The sequence below is a fragment of the Gallus gallus genome, chromosome 1 (assembly GCF_016699485.2).
Source record: "Gallus gallus isolate bGalGal1 chromosome 1, bGalGal1.mat.broiler.GRCg7b, whole genome shotgun sequence".
In the NCBI taxonomy this organism is placed as follows: domain Eukaryota; kingdom Metazoa; phylum Chordata; class Aves; order Galliformes; family Phasianidae; genus Gallus; species Gallus gallus.
This window is the reverse complement of record NC_052532.1, coordinates 184,127,381-184,149,654: the sequence shown is the minus strand read 5'-3', so window position 1 is coordinate 184,149,654 and position 22,274 is coordinate 184,127,381. Positions and strand designations below refer to the sequence as shown.

Below are 22,274 nucleotides of genomic sequence, written 5' to 3'. Positions count from 1 at the left end.
GATCATAGGTCAAGAAAAATAGCCATTATAAAGTTAATGAAGATGTCTATAAGTGGTGTTGTGACTATATTATGGCAAACACCAATGTGTAAGTTCTTATTCACGGTCAGTAATGATATATCTTATGTCTTTTGCTACAGAGAAAGTCATAAAACTCTACACTCTTCATGTATATGAGTAGATGCTGAGAACTGTAGTGGGTAGTTATTTGTGTGCTAATTGATATTATCTTAATACCAAATTTTGACTCATTGATTAAGAGATACTATCAAATACAGTAGTCTTTTTCTCAGGTGTAAAGAACAGTTTAACTCAAATTAATGGTGGTTATGTCCCATAAATAACTCAACATTAAAGATAGTCATATTTTTTCTATTGAGACAGAAAGGTAAACAGAAAAATCAAAACAAATATACTTTCCAAAGCTTCTTCATGATCAAATTGCTCTACTGATTTGTCACATTTTTTGTACCCTGTCTGATCACAGATATTTGTTAGACAATGCTCAAATCAAACCTCATACAGTCAGGTAAATTGGGCTTTAGAAGTAGTTTTATTTCACTGCTCCTTGCCTGTAGGCAAAATCTAACCTTAAACTACTATTCATAGTGCAGTATCTTTGAAAAGATGATATAGATTCATTTCTTACATAAAGAGTGAGCTATTGCATGGAAATTCAAAGCGAATCAGACTGCCATACAAGAAATCCACTAGACATCTTAAAATTCCTCTTCTTCAATGAGCTTGAATTTGTTGTTGTTATTACTATTGTTTGTTTGTTTGTTTGTTCAATGGAGTATTCCTGAATCTTTAGTGGAAATACTCTATATTCTTGTAGTGTTTCCAACTTTTTTTATAGGTTGGTCATGTTGCTGGAATGGAAATCAAATCATACTGAGGGAAATAACCATAGGGTTCATTTCCTAGCTAATGTTTGCACTAGGGTGCTGTAAGAAGTATTAATAAATAGCTCAAGTTTCATATACAATATCCTTATAATGTAGTCCATTTGCTTTTGTAAACATACCAGGAATCTTTGGATGGCAGGTAATTCACAGCTTCAATATCCTCCACTAATTGAACCTGGATGAAATAGGGAGAGCAGTAATCAGAACTGATTTCAAATGCTGTTCACTTGAGGGAGTGAAAATGGTATATTCTCCCAAGAGGAAACACTGAGACAGCATTAAACAGACAAGCCCTCTGATATGCTATGTCTCTCAGGAGAAGCAGGAGTCTAATAAACTGCAGCAAATTTCCCTGTTGAGTTAGAACACCAGGAATAAGGAACAAATTTTAATGAAATGGCTTGACTGCAAATGTGCAAGACAATGGCTACCTTCCGTCAGCACTCGACTTCATTTTTCTGGATTTTTTCCTTTCTCCCCAGAGAAAGGTTGGTTGCTCACTTTTACTCAGTTTAGCCAGGGCTGAGCAATGTTTTTTGGAACAAAATTTTGAAGAATGAGTCTCCAACTTTAACTCAGAGTTCATTTTTTGAAAGCAGTTCTTTGTTTTTGGATCCTACCTTTTTTTTTTTATTACTTTATTTATTATTTATTTCTCTTTGTAGGAGAACTATATTTATAAACACAGACGTATATAAATCATAATTATTATGGATGTAAAGGATTATTTACTAGAATTTACTATTTGCCTAAACCACTCTTAGATCTTCGCATGGACAACTGAAATCATGAATAAATTAATGATTTTTGCAGGCAAATGTATGGACTAGAGTTTTAGATTGCTAGTCGTAACCATCACTGTTTACTTTCCAAAGCCTATTTGTATCATGATGTCTTGAAACTTTCTGTGTGTAGTGAAATAGGGTAGTGAAATGAAAGTCCTGCTTAGATAAGCTCTTTCTAGTAATTCCTTTTTTCAGCCACTGTGAAGATTATCACTACCCAAACTATGTATTAAGAATCATCAACTCCTTGATTTTTTTATAGCCTGGGTAAGCATGTATAAAATAATACAAAGCTATACTGGAAGAAACATAAAGAAATCCGATTTTGGTAATCTTCACAATTCTTTCTGAAGACTTTTCATAGCTGCATATAGACCTTAAAACCTCCACTTTGTTATCTTCTTTTTAATTACTCTGGTCTCATTAGCTGCAGTTTTTCTTTGATATATTCATTAAGAAATCTCCTTTAGAGACTGTTTTCCTAAGCTGTTACTTTGTCTATACCATCGCCCACTGGTTCTCATGTTTCTACAGCATCCACACAATCTGCTTATCTCTTCAGTTGAGCACCAGCAGTTACATGCAGTTTGCAGTTTCTCAGGGAAGAGGCTGATTTTGTTCAATTTCTGTGAAGCTCTTGTCAAGTAGAAATTATTATTACATTCTGTGTAATAGTAATAATAGTAATTATAATGCCTTTTAAAATCAATCTCTATAGAAGCTGTGATGCATATAACATTCAGGGAAGAGTTAATGATTTAAAAAATGATTGGATTAAATTATCTTTCCTCAGGATTGTTGATCATCTGATTAAAGTATCTCACTGATAAAATTTCTTCTTTCCATATTCCTTTGCAGTTATTTATTTATTTATTTTTTCATGCAGAGGAATAGATTAATTAAAAACACCCTCTCACCTTCACTTTCCAACTATATCTTCTTAACACAGAAGTTAATGTAAACAGTTTTAAGACAGCATAAGCAAAATTAAGAGTCAGTCTAACTCGGATTAATTTTATGCTACCTCTACTCTGACACTCAGTTCATCATGTCATAATTTTGAATTTCCATTGGGCTTACTGTTTCTGCATCAGTGATCTGTTTATAAACCATGTTTTTGTTTTGTTTTGTTTTGTTTTGTTTTTTTTCCTAGTTTTCATTCCAGACAGAACAAATGAGAAATATTTGCACATCTTTCTTTGAAACTATCAATATAAGCTGCATTCAAGCTTTAGCCAGTGCACTAAGCAGTATTCTTGGAGCAGTGCAGAAGACATTTTAAGTCACGAAGGAAATATTCACAACAACTCTTTGTTGTTCTGAGTGCTTATTTCATGATGGCCTAACATAGCTGTAATTTCCTTATGAAAAGGCTTCTAGAATTATAGAGTGAAATTTGTTGGTTCCCTATTTTTCTTTAGTAATTATTTGTGCATAAACCTAGACCTAAAATCTGAAAGTTTTTACAGTGATGAACAGATTTCTTTCAGTCTGAGGTGTGTGCAAGTGTTCTGACTCAGATCTCTGCCTCTCATTTCAAATTTGACATTAACTCATCTGTTATTTCCTGTTCTAAGCTTCAAGAAAAAGAATGTGTTTAATTTGCCATAGAATCAGTAAGGCTGGAAAAGACCTCTAATATAATCTAGTCCAACTGTCAGCTCACCTCCACCACGTCCACTAACAATGACTCTCAGTACCACATCTCCATGGTTCTTGAATACATCTATGGACCAGGATTCCACCACCTTTCTAAGCAGCCTGTTCTGACACCTCACCACTCCTACCGAGGATAATTTTTTCATAATATCCAACTTGAACCACCCTTGGTGCAACTTAAAATCATTACCTCTTATCCTATAGCCATTACCCAGGAGAAGATGCCAACTCCCACCTTGTCACAAACTCCTTTCAGGGAACTGTGGAGAGCGATAAGGTCTCCCCCAAGCCTACTCTTCTCCAGACTGAACAGTCTCATTTCCCTGAGCTGCTCCCCATAAGACTTGTGCTCCAGGTCTGTCACAGCTGTGTTGCACTTTACTAGACATGCTCAAAGGCCTTAGCATCTTTCATACGTTGAGGGGCTCAAAAGCAAACACAGTAGTCAAGGTGCAGCCTCAGTGGTGCTGAATAGAATCATAGAATCATAGAATGGCTTGGGTGGGAAGGGACCTCAAGGATCATAAAGCTCCAGCCTCCATGACGCAAGCAGGGCCACCAACTATCTAGTACTAGACCAGGCTGTCCAACCTGGCCCCATCAAGGGACAGGGCAATGACCATATACAATGATGATGAAAAAATGATGAGAAAATCTTAAAATGTCAGTCTCTGTGGTTTTGTCTTATATCAATGAAATTCCTGCACTAATACTTGAAGAAAGCTTAGAGAAAAGAAAAAAAATCCAGAAAGAGGCTTCTATGTTAGTGCAAAGTAATTGCAACACTGTAAACAGATTATTGAAAATCTGCACTTAGCTTCACAGATTATACCATGATTTACCTGTCAAAGTGATAGACAAAAATTATCACATTAATGCTTGGGGAAAAAAAAAAAAAAGAACCTGAGCTTAAGCAGCAAGGCAGCAATATTTATAGCTAGGAAAGAAATTTGTTTGTTTGTTCCCTGCGTGCAAGGACTGCATAGAAATTAATTTTATTTCATTGTGAATATTTAGAGTTTTGCATATAGAAAAGACATTGAATTGATCAATATTAAATAATGTAATGCAAAAATGTATTACTCTATTCATGTAGTTTGTTTGGTTGCTGCATTCCACTAAAATATACCCATTAACACAAAACATAGCACCTGTTTTACTACTTGATCTTTGCATATTCCTGTCATTCACTTCTCATTTAGATCATCAGAGCCAGTCAACAAACAGATGGCTTCAAAAGAAAATGCTTTTTCCATTACATGCATGTGGTATGCAGAGCTACAGGGCACGTCACGGAAGATGTAGAGCATTGTTGTGTGCCAGCATAGGAGCACAAGACCTAGCTAAGGTAGTGTCACTAAATTGTGAGGTTTTCACTGACTGAATGATCTGATTCAGAAATGCTGTTAATTAAACAGCAAATAATATGGTTTTGAAAAGTCTACTTTGATCTGATCTGAACATATTATTAAAATATTTTTATTATCATCATCATCACAGGAAGATAAACATTTGATTTGGTTTCTAACTCTATCAAGTGTAAAGACCAGCAGCACTGAGGGACAAGTACATAAATAGCAGAAATGATTCCATGTATCTGAAACACAGAATCATGGAATCATAGAATTGCTTGGGTTGGAAGGGACCTAAGATCATGTAGTTCCAACTCCTCTGCAGTGGGCAGGGTTGCCAGCCACAAAGTCAGGCACATCAGGTTGATCAGGGCCCCATATGCTTTAGTTGTGTCTTATAAGTACATGAAGTATACTTTTCTATTGTTAAAATAAATAAATAAATATAAGCCACAACTAATAAAAAGAGTAACAAAACCAAAATCAAAACAAATACTGCAGACCATACGATCGTCTACTTTGAATAACCATAGAATGATAGAATGGTTTGGTTTGGAAGAGACTTTTAAGATCATCTAGTTCCAATCCTCCTGCTGTAGGCAGGGCCACCTCTCTCTAGGCCAGGTTGCTCAAAGCCCCATCCAGCCTGGACTTGAACACCTCCAGGGAGGAGGCATTCACAACCTCACTGGACAACCTGTTCCGGGCTCTCACCACCCTCACTATAAAGATTTTGTTCCTAATATCTAGTCTAAATCTACACTCTTTCAGTTTAAAACCATTTCCCCTCATCCTGTTGCTACATTCCCTTATGAAAAATGCCACCCCCACCTTTCCTGTAGGCCCCCTTCAGGTACTGAAAGGCTGCTATAAGGTCTCGGAGCCTTCTCTTCTCTAGGATGATAAGCCCCAACTCTCTCACCTGTCCTTGTAGGGGAGGTGCTCTAGCCCTCTGACCACCTTTGCGGACCTCCTCTGGACCTTATCCAACAGCTCCGTGTCTTTCTTGTATTGGGGGCTCCAGAACCGGACAGAATATTCCAGGAAGGTCACATGAGAGTACAGTAGAGGGGCAGAATCACCTCCCTTCACATGTTGGCTACACTCCTCTTGATGCAATCCAGGATACAGTTGGCCTTCTGGGGAGCAAGTGCACATTGCCATCTCATTTTGAATCTTTCATCATCAGGCACACCCAAATCCTCCTCCTGAGGGCTGCTCTCAAGCCATTCTCTGCCCAAACCGTACCTGTGCTTGAGATTGCCCCAACCCACATGTGGACTTTTTGCTCCTCACTTGGCTCTGTTGAACTACATGAGGTTGGCATGGGTCCACCTCTCAAGCCTGTCCAAGTGCCTCAGGAATGAAATACCAGAAATTATTTCTTCTGTCCTGAAATTCTTCTCTCCTGAGCTTGTATTGATTGCTTGTTGATGGAAGTAATGAATTGGCTGGATTTACTTTCTTGCTGCATCAACAAATGGGAAACTTCATCTTTCTTTGTGCAGGTGCTTAAGTGAATGAACAGACAGCTAAGAGACAGAAAGAGTCATTCCACTCACCATGAGGTTAGAGGACATAACTATGCACAGTGGTACTATTAGGCAGTAATTGACAAAAGAGAAAAATGAGACTGTGAATACAAAAACTTATTTAAATGCGCAAAGGCAGCTTACAAAGGAGTTTGATTAGGCACTGTTAACTTTTGCCGCTTTTGCTAAAACTTTCCTTTAATAATATAGTTGTTTAGGAACTTATTTTTCTATCTCTTTAAAAATAAAGTGGTAACATTGGAGAAAGGCATCCAGATGAAATCTTTGCTTCACTATAGTTGCAGACAAAGATTGAGATCCTCTTCTACTGCAGGACTTCAGCATATATGCCCTTCATTTGTTGGTTTTTCACCCACACACTAGCCATATGATTTCATTGGTAAGATCTAACAGAAGTTATACATATTCACCTCATTAAAAAGAAAGATAATATCCTAATGCTATTCACAAAATAATATAACTCTTTGTTTCTTTAACTATAATGTTCATGTGCAAATATAGTTAATTTAAAAGAGGAACTGGCAATTTGTGTGCCTTGGATTGACTCCCTAAAAATGAAAGTAATATATTGTCATCCAAACTTTCCCACTGAATTAATAATGAACTGAAAACTAATTTTACATGAAGCCAATTAAAAATTCCACCTTTAATATTTAATTTGTATTAATCAGTCTCCTCCACTTTGCAGTGGTGTGGCAAGATTCTTATGTGGAGATCTCGTTAACATTAAACCAGATCAGAAGCAGTCTGTTTAATGCTAATAAGTCTGTATCCCTGAGGAAAGACTAATGAAGGTGATATTTGTTTTTGTGTACTGGGAGTACTTACTGAATGGAAACAACAACTTGACGAAATAAATATGTAAAACTCTGTGTCAGCCAATGCATCACAGTAACTTATATGGCTTTTACTTCCAGCACAGAGCAGAATGACAGGTTTGTGTGTTTTCATTCACTTTTTATAGCACATTGTAACATCTCTTTCTATGCTATGTTTTGTGTCCTAAAAATGCATAATTTTGTAGAAGGCTGCTGATAGCATTGATTGTAATTAATTTTCTGATACACATATTACCTTTTTTTAGAAAATGTCTAGAAAATAAGGTAACCAGAAGTCTGCATTAAGTCATAAAGAAATTTGTTTGTGCACAGAGCGCAATACATAAAGTTTTTCTTATTCCTTATCCTGTATCCTCTTCTACAGACATGATTTTGAATTTTTGCAAGAAGATTAATCTATCTACATGACAAGGTGCTCAGGCATATAAATACCTGTGGCATAGCTGAATTCATCTTCTGTGATTCTAATCTGGAACCCACCAACCGCAACTAATGAAGACTGATGGCAAAGTGAATGTTTCTGATTCATCTAATGAGCTTATTGGTGTATTTAAAACAATTCATCTGGCAAATCTCGTAACATTTACACTGGGATATTTCCATTTGCACTCTGCTTTGGAATTTTACATCCTTCTGCTGTCATTTTCTTGAAAGATTCTGTTAGTCCTTATGACAATTTTCTTTTTCCCTAAAAATGTTTGTTTGCTTAAAAAGGAGAAAATATAGGAAAGAAATGTATAAAAGCATAATTACATATGAAAAAAAAATCTGTTAACAAACTTCATGCAGTTCTTCTTAATGGGTAAACAATAGGAAGGAAAAAAAAAAATGTACCCTTAGTATGCTTAATTAAAAGACAGAGTAGGAGTTACATACCCATAGATTAGGTCCACTTCAGCTTGATCAGGACTGAATTTGCCCAATTGCTGAAGCAATATACCCACATAGACTGCAGTGCCAGGTGTGGTCAAAACCTTTATCATAGAGATACATGTAAAGTGTCAGATCCCTGGCAAAATCTACCTGCTTTTCTCCAGGCTCTTACAAAAGAAATTGGAGCTTAACTTCTTCAGCAAACCATTAATGCCAGAGAGACAGATCACCTACAAAATGATTTAAGATGGTAGGACTACCAGGACAGACAAAATTCACTGGGGAGTACAAATTGTTTCAAGAACCAGGGATCAACATATAGCTCTGATATAAAGATCAAAGATATGCTTTTTGAAGCAGTAGTTGCCTACGTGTGTCCAACTTCCTCATAGAGTCACTGGAGGCCTACTCAAGATACAAAATCAACTCTGATTTAGCTTATCAAATATTTGTACATGACTTATATGCACAAAATTTGGCAACAATAGGTATTTCCTACTCTCTGTTCTATACGGATCATCTTAGGAAGGGTGTCAGATACTACACAGGACCAGAGGGAAACCTGGTTTGAGATTTCCAGCCTAGAAAATGAAGGCTGGATAGTCAAAACAGTTTGTCAACTTCTTTTGGCAATTTCATTGTCCATTTGGGATTTGCAAAATTAAATTTAAGTCAAGTAAAGCTAAAGTCAAGTAAAATAAACTTTTTTGAATTCCCTGATCAAAAACTAGCCACTCATTTCCTTTGTATAGACTTACATTTCTTACTTTGGAACTAATTCTGTTCAATCCTGTTTCTATGAAGACAGACTCTCTAGCTCTCTCCTGGTCATCAGGAACAGGCCTACAATATCATTGGCCTATTGGTATTCCCACTTTAGATCCCCATCTGATCAACAGTGAAATCTGGACCTGAATCTAAAATTAAAGCCAAAACAGTCTTAAAAATCCTTCCAGGGGTTTTGAACAGGTGCTTAGATTGTTTCCTTGTTTGGAAACAGTGTAGTAAATTTGCAGGCTGCTTTCTGCCTTTGAAGATCTTTAAGGAGTAAGTTTTGAAATGCAATCATTCACCCTCCAAAGTACTATAATTCAAGTAATCACACAAAAATCATACAAATCATACAACTATGAAAGTAATGATGAATTTTTAAGTAGCAAAAGCAAGGATACTCCAGATGTACTATTATTCACAACAAATATTGCAAAAAAAAAAAAAAAAAAGGAGTAAGAAAAATAGGATGTAAGGATTTTGTGAAGAGATGTCTCAGCTGCATTTCCAAGTGACTAGAGAAAATGGTATTGGGCTTAATAATGACATAAAAGAGACTTAAGAACAGACTTTTGTTGTTAATTTTTTTACTACTGATAGCTATCCTTTGAAAATAAAGATGACAGTAAGTTTTTAATGTACAGACATATAAATGAAAACCTCCACCTAAAAGAATTCAGTCCAGTAAGCTGACAGATTATTGACATTATTGTCTTTTATTATTCTTTTGAAGTGTAACATTTTGGACTCAAAAACTGCTTTGCTTCTCAACATTATGTCAGGTATCATGTGGTAAGTTTTGGTGTTTATGTAGAAAAATAACAATATTCAAACATAGTAATTCTCAATTGGAAAAGATCCTTTTGAAAGTGTAAGTAGCAGCCATTCCTGTCAGGTCAAAAATGACTACTTTCACTTGTAAGTCAAGGTGGTGATGGACGGTTGGACTAGATGATCTTAGTAGCCTTTTCTATCCTTAATGATCCTATGATGGTTAGTCAGAGCGAGAATAGTGAGCTGTCACCGATTCAGCAGTACACACAAAGCTGTGTGTATATCTGATTTTTGCAGTTCTCAAAGTCAGACGTAGTTTAGAACTGGATTGTTGTTGTTTTGATTGGTCCTGCTTTTTAATAAGATTCTTGATCACTGCTTTTTGTGTTTTTTTTTTTCTACTTCATTTATTTAAGTCTAAATTGTTGCATATTTTGATCATATGCGCACACATATTTTACCTATACATATCAGTAGATTACATAGATGGATAGACAGATAAATAGATAATATGTGTGTTTGTGTATTTCAAATCATTGTTCTCACCTCTTTCCTATATTTCTCCCAACATCCAAATCATAGCAGTTTACTTCTTCCTCTTTAATCCCCTTGCTTTAGCAATGTGTGACAGTAGCAATGAGAAGCTAGATTAATGCAAGTTCAGGAACCAATTGTGGTGAAAACATGATGATATAGGTTATATGTGTTAACCACAAACTTCATTCTCCAAGGGAATATGTAGCCCAGATGGACTATGTGGCCCTTGCAGACCACTGCAGGCTAAACTGCTTTGTAGACCTCAAATGTCTACAAAGATCAAAGTTTGTACAAATTATGTGAATTTGTACAAATCTAAAAATAGAATAAAACTCCTCTGGTCAAGAGTACTAAGCAGCCTCTGTTTCGTTCTCAAATGCAGAGATGTGGAAACAGAACAAGTTCAACACTAATGCCATTACTAATCCAAGTTTCCACTGTTGTAGCTGAAAGAAGAGTTTTTGATTTCAAGAAAATATATTGCAATGAATACAGTGTAGCTTGCATTTTTACCTCACTCATCTTCTCCTTTCCTTAAATAAATATTTGCATATAAATTGCTTTGAAGAATATATTACCAACTAAGGATGGTGGAGAAAGAAATTTGAATGAACTGTAAATCCACTTGATGTTTTCAGGCTTTGAAATTTACTCATAAAATAGAATCTCTCTACAAAACACCACTTCTTTAAGCTGACAGCATTTCAAGATGATGTAATCTCTGGAGAAATAAAATACTAGTGAAAATGCAATAATTAGTAAATCAGAGAGAACTTCTTCTCATGCTGGCTTGGAAGTTCACTATTTTTGAATGCAGTATTTATCGAATGGAGAAGCAGATTTGTGCTAAATTGACTTGGTTTAAAAACTTTCAGAGTGAGAAAGCAGTAGGCATTCAGAAGAAAACTTCTGGAAGAAAAAAAAACCAGAGAGATAAGACTCAGAAAGAATTCAAGGATGAATCTAAGCTAGGGAGGAAGAGTTAAAAGGAAAGATTATTTTCAAGCAGTACAGAGGAAAAGACAGAGTTACACATGATCATATATACTATCACTGTCGTTTCAACAAACTGTTTCTAAACCTTACCCAGATTTTTGTTTGTTTGTTTGTTTGTTTTAAAGCAGAACTGTTAAAAGAGCTGTTGTAAGACATGTTTGGAATGAGGTGGGGATATAACTCCAAAATATCATCTACAGTCTCTACTCAGGCAGTTAGTGCAGAAAGCAGTAGAAGGGATGTACAGATTAAACGTAGTAACTAAAAAATGTATCATTTAAAAAAAAACATAAGGTGAAAAATGGATAAAGACATGGTATGCAACCTCCTGAATTTTATTTCATAGTACTACGTAGCAGAATTGCCTTTAAAAAATGATAATAAGAAGAAATCATGCATTAAATAGGAAGTAACTTTTCTACTTGTTTGTCCTTTTAAGAATTAAGAAATGCATTTGAAATTTCGTACATGAGTTCTGGTCCATTGAATAATGTGAAATATTTTTTTTAGCTGAAATTCAAGCTTTTCCACTAACTATATATGCCCAAGAACTTGAATTTTAGATAGAAAAAAATCTTGCTCTTGAGAAATTCTGAATAAAAACTTTAAACACTGGGTATTTTCTATTCAATTAGACAAAAATAAAGAAATATTCCCTGGATAGTCACTGATCTGTTAGATCACAATAATTCTGAGGTTAACAGACAACTTTAAATTGACTATTATAGAATTAAAGGATAATAGAATTAATTACTAGTAATCTGCATATGTAAATGAATGTTGTCAAACTATATTTATCTACCACTTTCATCTGCTTGTTCTCTGAAAAAAAAAAAAAAGCTAAAAATCGATTGGAAAATAAAACTAATATGATTGATTAGAAAAAGGAAAATATCATTCCCATATTTAAGAAAGGGAAAAAGAGAGACCAAAAGATCTACAGGCCTGTGAGCCTCATCTGTGTGCCTGGGAAGACCATGGAGCACATGTGAGATGTGAAGGTGATGTGAGACAGACAGTATGGCTTCACCAACGGCAGATCATGCCTGACAAATCTGGTCACCTTCTAGGATGGAGTGACAGCACTGATGGGCAAAGAAAGGGCAAATGATGTTGTCTGTGTGGACTTGTGTAAGGCTTTTGACATGGTCCTGCACCACATCCTTGTCACTAATTTGGAGAGATACAGATTTTAAGGCTGGACTATTAAGTAAATAAAAAACTGGTTGGATGGTCATAGCCAGAGAGTTGTTAATAGCTCTATGTCCAGGTGGAGGTTGGTCGAGAGTGCTGTCCCCCAGAAGTTCATCTTGGGACCGGCACTCTTCACCATCTTTATCAATGACAAAGACAGTGAGATTGAGAACCCTCAGCATGTTTGCTGATGACACAAAGCTGAGTGGTGTAGCTGACACAGTAGAAAGGATGTACGCTATCCAGAGGGAGCTAGACATGCTTGAAAATTTGGCATGTGAGAATTTAATGAGGTTTAACTAGGCCAAGTGCACAATGTGGCACTTGTGTTGAGACAGTCCCAGAAATATATACAAACTGGGAGAAGACCTCATTGAGAGCAGCCCTGTAAAGAAGGACTTGGGGGGCCTGATCTATGAAAAGCTGAACATAAGTCAGCAGTGTGTTATTGCAGCCTGGAAGACCAACAGTATCTTGGGCTGCATCAACAGAGGGGTGGCCATCAGGGAGAGGAGATTGTTTCCCTCTACTCTGCCTTTCTGAGGCCCCATCTAAAGTATTGTGTCCGGGCTCCCAGTACAGGAAGGATATGGAGTTGTTGGAATGGATCCAGAGGAGGGCCACGAAGATCAGAGGACTGACGCACCTTTCTTATGAAGAAAGATTGAGGGTGTTGGAGAAGAGACATCTCTGGGGAGACCTCAGTATGGCCTTCCACTACCTGAAAGGAGTTTAAAAGCAGGAGAGGGACTGACTTTTTACATGGATAGATAGTAATAGGATAAAGGGGAAAAGCTTTAAACTAAAAAGGGAGAATTACGTGGGATATTAGGAAGACATTTCTTACTCAGAGAGTGGTGAAACACTGAAACAGGTTGTCCAGGGAAGATCTGGATGCTCCATCTCTGGAGGCATTCAAGGCCGGGTTGGATGGGATCCTGGACACCTTGATTCAATGGCTAGCAACCCTGTCCATGCAGGGGAGTTGGAACTAGATGATCTGCAAGGTATCCCCAGCCTAAGCCATTTTATGAATCTATGGCTGTATGTACTATGGGAACTCAGCAGGACATTTGGTTTGAGACCAAAAAACATTTTTATTAGAGAAGTTTAATGGTATATATCTAGAGTGGCACTTATCTCATGGAACATTGATTTCAAGGTTAAATTTTTTAACCAGAAATGGTTAGGCGACATGATCTGTGGTAGAGAGTTTCAGTGACCGATTATGTGTACCTGCACATTTTTATGAAGTACTTTGAATAATTCCAGTGTATCTATTATTACAAAGAAACATGCCTGAAATCATTATATCATTCCTAAGAGCTGCTTTCTAAAACATGACTTCCTTCACAGAAATTTAACTAGGAAGGACAAATCTTACTGAAAAAAATTTCCAGCTATGCAATGAGTAGGAAGAAAGTCCAACTCTAAATTTATCTTTTCTTCAGATCCTGGTCAGTATGTTGAATTTTAGGGCAAGTAGGTATAAAAACTTTTTGGTTATGGACTTCTATTGCAGAAGATTTCTAGTGAAAATCTATTAAATAAGCAAACATAATCAAAAATGTGATCCTATTTTTGTACAGCTTAAGCAGGAAAGGTTCCGATTCCTGAGATATTGCATGGTTGACATAAAAAACATGGTTGAATTTTATGAAAAGGTTCAGAAAATTATAGACTAAATGAACATAGGTTAGATAGCACACATGAAATGGAATAAGACATAAGTGCCAATTATGTTGAGATCACACAGTTGTGAAGAGTAATCAGTCAAAAACCATCACAATTCCCCTTTCAGATTGTGTATTTTGGTTAAAATTATTTTGTCAAGCACCCCATTGTAAATAAGACAGTGAAAGTTCTACTGCTGGGTTTTGAGCAGTTTTTCCTCTTTTGAAAATCAAACAAAATCAAGGAGAAAATGAGAAACAAAAGCAATCATATAGGACTTAAAAAACATGTATCTTTAATTTATATCCTCAAGATATAGGCTGAAGTAGTGTCAGTTAGGGTCTGATGAGAGGTTGCCAACAAATTTTTCTTTTGGACTCTCCATTTTCCTCAACCTGAGACACTCCAATTGTTTTCCTATGGAGGAAGGAGGAGAACAGGAAAGAACTCAAAAATGGAGCAAGGACACAATAGGTCTCATAGGACTCTCAGTAAAACTTCAGTTAATTAAGCACTACAATTTCCTGCCATTTTTAGTTCTGCAAGAGCATCAAACTAGTGTCATTGTGGTTTTTAACAAATAAACACAATGCCAAGGTCACTGCTGGAAAGCAAAGACCTAAGAACCTTCTCTTGTCTCAGAAGAATTTTTCCAAACTGTTTTCTTTGCCTTTCTCATATCTAATTGCCCTTTTATCAACTCAATTAAGAGGCGATTAATGGATTAATATATTCTATCAGTGTGTTTTCTGTTAACCATATTTAAGTTGCAGAAGACTACTTTTGCCTATTGAGTTTTGACTTTTTCTTTTTCTTCTTTTTTTTTTTCTTCTTTTTTCTTTCTTTTCTCTCTCTCTCTCTCTCTCTTTTTTTTTTTTTTTTTTTTTTTTTTTTCCCCCGGACGTAATTCCCAAGAGAATCTTCTGTGTGCAGATGCAGGTCTTCAGCAGCAACTAATTTAGTCAGCTGCATTTCCTTTGCATCTTCTTTACATCCTCATTGCAGTGATGTAGAATATTTTAGAACATAATCTTTTGTTTAGCTTCCTTTAGCTTCTTCTCCTTATATTAAACTAGTGGTTTGGAATACAATTGATTTCCCCAAGTAAGTGAAAGACACTATTTTAAGTGCACAGTGATCTGTGCAAGAATAGCTCTCTGGCCCTGGGTGCTGCTCTGATTGCATCTTGCTGACAGGAAGGAAGGGACCTTCTGCATTGATGTGCTACATAATGAAAATGCAGTAAACGTATCTGAAAGCTGACTTCAAGGAAACAAAGAATGTCAAGAGGGGTCCTGTTATGTACAATCCACCTACCTTTTGAAATGTCAGTTTTAGTTGTCATGATGAAATTGTACGTTAAAGAGCTATTAACCAAAAGACCTCTAATGAGGGCATTCAGCAAGAATCTCAAACTGGATGTGAGTTTCTGCAGTCTGCTGATGCCAAGGTCCTATATTTGGACAGCAGTTGCACTTCTAGGAGAATTTATCCTTCAGATAAGATATTAAAATATTCCATTTGCTTATTTCTAGCATCATTTTGAGATGATACAGATCTCATAATACAGGATGGATGCAAGTAAGGGTGGTAGGGAGGAAAGAGAATAGGGAATTACTTGCTTCCAGTTGGCAGAATAATCCTTTGTTAAATAATATCACCACAGATTAATTAGCAATGTTAAAAACTCTGATGACTGTGTAACATGAGAGATGTTATGCAGGGCTGACTGGTGAACATTCTGGTCTATCTAATAGTTTAGCTGCTAACTAACCCATGAAAATGAAAACAATATACATGTATACTGACAAATTTAAAGAAACAACATATTTTGAGTACAATTCTGCTTGTTTTTACAACAAATTCTACATAAAATCCAGTAGATTTTAAGAATTGTAGGAGATTTTGAAAATGAAGTATGTACCTAAATGCCTGATGATGGATTTATGTGAATAGTACTAGACAGACATTTTGGTCATCTGCATTTTCAATACATGTGAGTAAAAAATATAAATTTTATATTTGATCCATATTTCTGAAATATAGCCTCTAGTAATTGCAGTAAGTATATAATTAATCACAATGCTCAAACATTCATTTCCATGGGCTGCCCTGGACTAGACTATATAGCAAGAGGAACCCCTGAAACTACACTTGCTAACCGTTAAGCACTCCGGTGTATAAGTGGTGAGATAGCATGGTGTAACTCCCTGCATCATTAATATGTAGGCATAAACTCTGAACTGATTAACAAGGATACCCAAATGTTTTGATTATTCAGTATGGAGAGATATATGCTCTTTCTCACGTTATTCTTGCACCTTCTCTGTCTTGAAGTTCAGGGGTAAGAATGAAAGGAGAGTGAAAATGTGAGAACGTGCATCAGAATCAGAGGCATGGGAAGTACAAAGGGAATTTGTAATAAATAAAGGCAGAGAATAATTGAATAGAATTGGTAGCAGGCAGGAGAACAGTTCTAAGTTGCAGTAAGATATTTTCCATAGATATAATTGCTAATTCATGATTAATCTCTGGCAACTCAAGGCAGGAACTGAAAACTTGTTGTAATAATCTATTAATTCAGTTGGCAGCATCATTTTAGCTTCCTGTTACAAAGCTCAAGTGCATTAAACAAATCCAGAGAAGAAAAGATCAGTTGTTTAACTGTAAGCTTTTATAAATTTTGAGGGATAAAGCCAGGCTTTTGATACTTCTTTCTGTATATTTGAAAAGAATCTTTGTAGATTGCTATATTATTTGTATGCTACTTCTGTGCAGTATATATATAAGTATACACTTAAACAAACAATGACATTTCATTGACATAGAGGCTAAAATATTGATACAAAAAGTTTTGTTATATACTACTGTTTATTATAATTTCAAGTTATTAAGTACATCTACTACATTTAGTGAAATGATCACAGATAATTAATTAAGAGTGTTGTTTCAAAAATAATAACTCTTATTTTATCATGTTGGCCCATGATGTCAGAGGCACATGTTGGTGGTATGGCAGTAGAAGTTGAACATTCCCACTAATATTTCATTATATTTTGTTGCTGCGACAGATGGCAGCAGAAGGGCAATCTCACAAAATGGCGTCTGACATAGAAAAGCATATGAAGCAAGGGTGTGGAATTGAATTCCTCCATGAGGGAAAATATGGCACTCATTGACAATCGATGCTTGCTAAATGTTTATGGAGATCAGACAGTGAAGGTGAACATGGTGAGGAGGTGGGTGGTGCATTTCAACAGTAGCAACAGTAGCAACAGTGATATGAAATACAAGCTTTATTTTGGAGAACCATGAAGATTTTTAGGAGTGTGGCATAGAGGCACTTTTTCATTGCTAGTGAAAATGTATAGCTAATGGTGGTGATGTTGAAAAAGGGTGTTTTGGAGAAGAGAATTTGTTCTATCAAGTAGTGTTACTGTGCACTTTATGTTTATTGTAGTTTCAATGGAAATTAGTAGGAGGCACTACTTTCAAAGTGACCTACATACATGTTATGTAATTCACAGCTGCAGTAGTTTTAAAGAATATTCTTTGGAAATAATTTTAAAGAAATGTCACATAGAATGTATTTTAAATACAAAAAGATGCATATACTTCTATGGGTTTGTATATTGATTGAATTATAACTTTATAAACCCTACGTTTAAACTCCAAATTATTTTCCCTTATATTAGCATATGAAAAAAAATACATCAATCTGTAAATCATAGAATCATAGAATGATTTGGGTTGAAAAGAACCTTTAAGATTATCTACTTCCACCCTCCCTGATACAGGTAGGGACATCTCCCACTAGACCCTTTTGTTCAACGTCCCATCCAGCCTGGCCTTGAATGCTTCCAGAGAGAGGGCATTCACAACCTCACTGGGAAACCTGTTGCAGGGTGTCACCAGCCTCACAGCAAAATAATAATAATAATAATAAATTATTCCCAATATTTAGTCTAAATCTGCCATTATCCCATTTAAACCTATTTCCCCTCATCCAGAAAGTCCCTCCCTACCTTTCTTGTAGGCCCCTCCAGGTAGTGGAAGGTTATCTGAGGATTCATTTATTTGCAGATTTTAGATTGACTGAAAATATTAGCTTTTACATCCATGGAACTGATTATTTATGTGACAGCTACTTTGAACAAAAGAGAAATTTCAACAAACATTGACAACAACAACAAAAAAATCACTATCTCCTTTAAGCTTCAGGAATCAATGAGAACTTCAGCTTCAGTCTTGGTTATATTCAAATTTTAAAAGCTTATTCTATGAAATAAAGGATATTATTATTTAAAGTAGCTATCACGTGTATTTGATCAAATTTGAAGCAAAAATTTACCTTTCTCTAAACCATAATGAAAGTAAATCAATATTTGAGAAATTGTATCAAATAAATAAGTGTTGATTTTAGCAAAGTGATTCTGATGTATTCAGAATGATAGTTACTTACATTCAGATAACAAATTTAATTACATATCTGGAGTATGACAATTTTAATGCACATACATTAGCATATTCCATATTCAAGGAGTCACCATGAGCCATGAAATATAAACAGCACATGACATGTGAATCTTTCCAAATATTGGGAATATAAAAGAAAAATGAATTAAGAAATTCCACTTTTATGCACATTCCTTCTTTATGAATAGTTTTTTTCTTCTGCAGTATTTCTTGTGATTTGCCTCACCCAAGTTTAGACACTTATGATGTACTATATCAATTTCTGAATCACTCACCCATTCCCCTTTTCATGGATAGATACTAAAGGCATGATTAGTCCTATCTGTATGGACTTCTGAATCATAATTACTTTGTTTACTAAAAATTACTATTCTTTTCTATTAACTTCTGTTTATTATTCAGTGTTCATAAGATTGTGAATATCGTTGCCAAGACTACTAAGAACAAGAGTCCATACCAACAGGGTCAGTAACGACCGAGTATGTCAACAGTGTTGGGGAAATGTGATAAGCATCACTAAGAAGACAGGGAAGGATTTTATTCCCTCATTTCCAGAAATAGGCAAGTTGTGCAATATTTTTGGAATTAATTGACTTCATAATATCATAAGTTTAATGTCTGAAGGAATTTTTACAATAAATTAGGTAATGTAGTTAATTTATTATTTAGAAATCATAATTTCAACCAGCAGTCCAGCAATTCAATCATCAGGGCAGAATGTGTTTAAATCCTACATCTCCTGGAAAACCCACTTGAGTCATTTACAAAATAGGAGGATTATCTAATCAACAAATTTTCAATAATGGTGCTGTTGAGTACTTACCTAAAAGCTGGTTTTAATATCTAAAGAGAATAAAAGAGAAGACAGAGTCAGAATAAGCTTAGATGAGAACACTGGAAAAACAAGTTGCAGTAAAAATCTTTGATATAAGTTTGGTATAAGAAAAATAATTTCAGAATGAGTTTGTAAGGACTGGAACAAGTTGCTTAACAAGGCTGTGAAACCTCCATCACTTAGGACTTTCAAATTTGACTGGGAAGGATCTTTCTCATTTTGATCTAACTTCAAAGTTAGTATTTCTCTGAGTAGGAGGTTGGACTAGATGACCTCTAGAGACTAAATTATTATTATATTATATTATTATTATATAATAATTATATTATTATTATTATTATATCCAAACTAAATTATTATATGAATCTATAAATGTATGGTCTTCTTCCTATTGGTGTTCTGAACAAACATATTAAAAAACTGTCTGATTTTTTTTCCATGTATGAATTTGTAGACACTTACTTCACACCATTATCTTAGATACACTTTATTAATTTCCCAGTTCTTGAGCTTTCTATTTATCTCTTTATCATTTAATATTTCAATATCCTTCTTTAAGATAGTCACCAAAACTATCTGTAAGTATCCTTGTAAATATCTGTTAAGTGCTGAACACAAATATAGCCTTCTCTATTCTGTTTAACTTTTTTTTTACTTATACATCTTAAAAACATGTTCACCTACTTAGCTATAATGTTTCCCGGGAGCACATGTTCACTTAATTAGCTACTATTTCCTTGAAGTCCTTCAATGTCACTGAACACCAGAAGACCATTTTCTGAACTGCAAGTGACCTATATATTTTGCTCCTTGCTATCTGCCCTTTCATTTGGCTGTGTTAAAACACATAATGTCCAAAGCAAAATCATTTTCCTAAGCAATCTAAGTTAGCAGACTTGGTCTTTCCTCATTAATTATCACTCATTAATTATCCATTCTCAGCAAATCTGACCACATAATTGATGATGAAGTTAAAAAGCAAGAACTAGCCTTTCAGTGGCACGTGGTTAAGCATGCAGTTGTATAATGATTTTTCATGTACAATTACTATTTGAAATATATTTTCTGGTTTATATTTAAGCTTTGTTGATTTTGTACAGTGATATTTTCATCAGAATTTAATGAAAGATGAGGACAACTGCTTTATAGTAATTTAACTTCATTATATCAGCACAGTTACCAATGGCAGTGCTTACCAAGACACTTTCCATCATTTATCTGCAACACTGGTAAACCAGGGACATCCCAGGTGACTGGAGACTTGTTAACATTATGCCCAGGTACAAAAAAGGCCAGAAGGAGGACCCAAAGAATTACCGGCCTGTCAGCCTGACCTTGGTACTGGGGAAGGTCATGGAGCAGATCACCTGGAGTGTGATTATGCAACATGTCTGGGACAACCAGAGGATCAGGCCCATCCAGCATGGGCTCATGAAAGGTAGGTCCTATCTGACCAATCTGATCTCCTTCTAGGACCAGGTGACACACCTGGTGTATGAGGGAAAGGCAGTTGATGTAGTCTACCTAGTCTTCAGCAAAGTCTTTGACACTGTCTTGCACAGCTTTCTCCTGGGGAAGCCATCAGTTCATGGCTTGAACAGATACACTCTTTGCTGGTAAAGAATTGGCTGGAGGGCTGGGCCCAGTGAATGGTGGTGAATGGAGTTAAATCCAGCTGGCATGAATAGTGTTCCTCAGGGGCTGGTATTGGGGCCTGTCCTGTTTAATATCTTTATCGATGATTTGGATGAGGGGATTGAGTGCATGCTCAGTAAGTCTGCAGATGACTCCAAGCTAGGAGGAAGTGTTGATCTGCTTGAGGGTAGGAAGGCCTTACAAAAGGACCTGGACAATTTGAGTCGATGAGCTTAGGACAAAAGGAGGTAGTTCAACAAGACCTAGTTTTGGGCCCTGCACTTTGGTCATGATACCATGGAACAGTACAGGTTTGGTGCTCAGTGGCTGGGAAGATGTTTGGCAAAAAAGAATATGAGGGTGGGAATCAACAGCCAACTGAACATGAGCCAGCAGCGTGCCCAGGTGGCCAAGAAGGCCAATGTTATCCTGGCTTGTATAAGAAACAAGTATAGTCAGCAGGATCAGGGAGATGATTGTCCCACTGTACTCAACTCTGGTGAGATCACACTGAGTACTAGGTTCAGTTTTGGGCCCCTCACTACAAGAAAGATACTAAAGATCTTGAGCATGTCCAGAGAAGGGCAACGAAGCTGTGATAGGTCTGGAGCACAAGACTTATGAGGAGCAGCTCAGGGAACAAGGATTGTTTAGTCTGTAAAAGAGGAGGCTCAGAGGAGACTTTATTTCTCTCTACAACTCTCTGAAGGGAGGTTGTAGTGAGGTGGGGATCAGTCTCTTCCACAGGGTAACAGCTATAGGACAAGAGGGAATGGCCTCAAGTTGCACCAGAGGAGGTTCCAGTTGAATGTTAAGAAAAAAATTATTCTCAGAAAGAGTGATAATGCATTGGAACAGGCTGCCCAGGTAGGTGGTTGAGTCATTGTCCCTGGAGATGTTCAAGAAGCGTGTAGATGTGGCATAGAGGAATATGGTTTAGTGGGCATGGTGGGGGTGATCATTAGACTAGATGATTTTAGAGATCTTTTCCAACCTTAATGATTCTATGATTCTAAGAGGAATTTTAGCTTTTAATTTCTAATGTGCAAGCCAAGATGGTACTTTTCTATTTTTCAGATCCATTCAGTTCAAAGTCTGCCTGCAGAAACTGCACATTTGTAATTAAAGGGAGATTAAGGTAATTTTGTACTCTCTTGTCTGTTGCCCACTAATTTTCTTTCAAAAGAAATAGCAGAACACTTCAGGGATCCTGGTGCACTAACCACTTGGATTGTCCCCAGTAAATAATACAAGTGGACATTATGGCACCTTTTCATACTAATTTGGTAATTGGATTGATTGACTTTGCTTAACAGTGACAAGGAAGATAATGTTTTCTGAGAACAGAGTTTCTTGGAGTTACTTTTCTAATCAAGAAGAGGATCCAGATTGCCAATGCCTTAATATTTTCAA

General features: G+C 36.1%; 1 long non-coding RNA gene across 14 annotated transcripts in view; it reads right to left on the bottom strand.

Moving 5' to 3' along the window:
* LOC121108184 overlaps positions 1-22,274 on the bottom strand; it is a 138,361-nt gene that overhangs the window by 42,399 nt on the left and 73,688 nt on the right. For 6 of the 14 annotated variants that reach the window (XR_005842497.1, XR_005842503.1, XR_005842492.2 and 3 more), the window contains one exon: positions 19,215-19,234. The exons of 2 other annotated variants lie outside the window; for them this stretch is intronic. This is a non-coding gene — a long non-coding RNA (uncharacterized LOC121108184). Of the gene's footprint in view, positions 1-1,027; positions 1,084-3,587; positions 3,880-14,235; positions 14,333-19,214; positions 19,235-22,274 lie in introns of those variants that run through there. 6 more of the 14 variants (XR_005842495.1, XR_005842501.1, XR_005842491.1 and 3 more) reach the window with 4 other exon arrangements.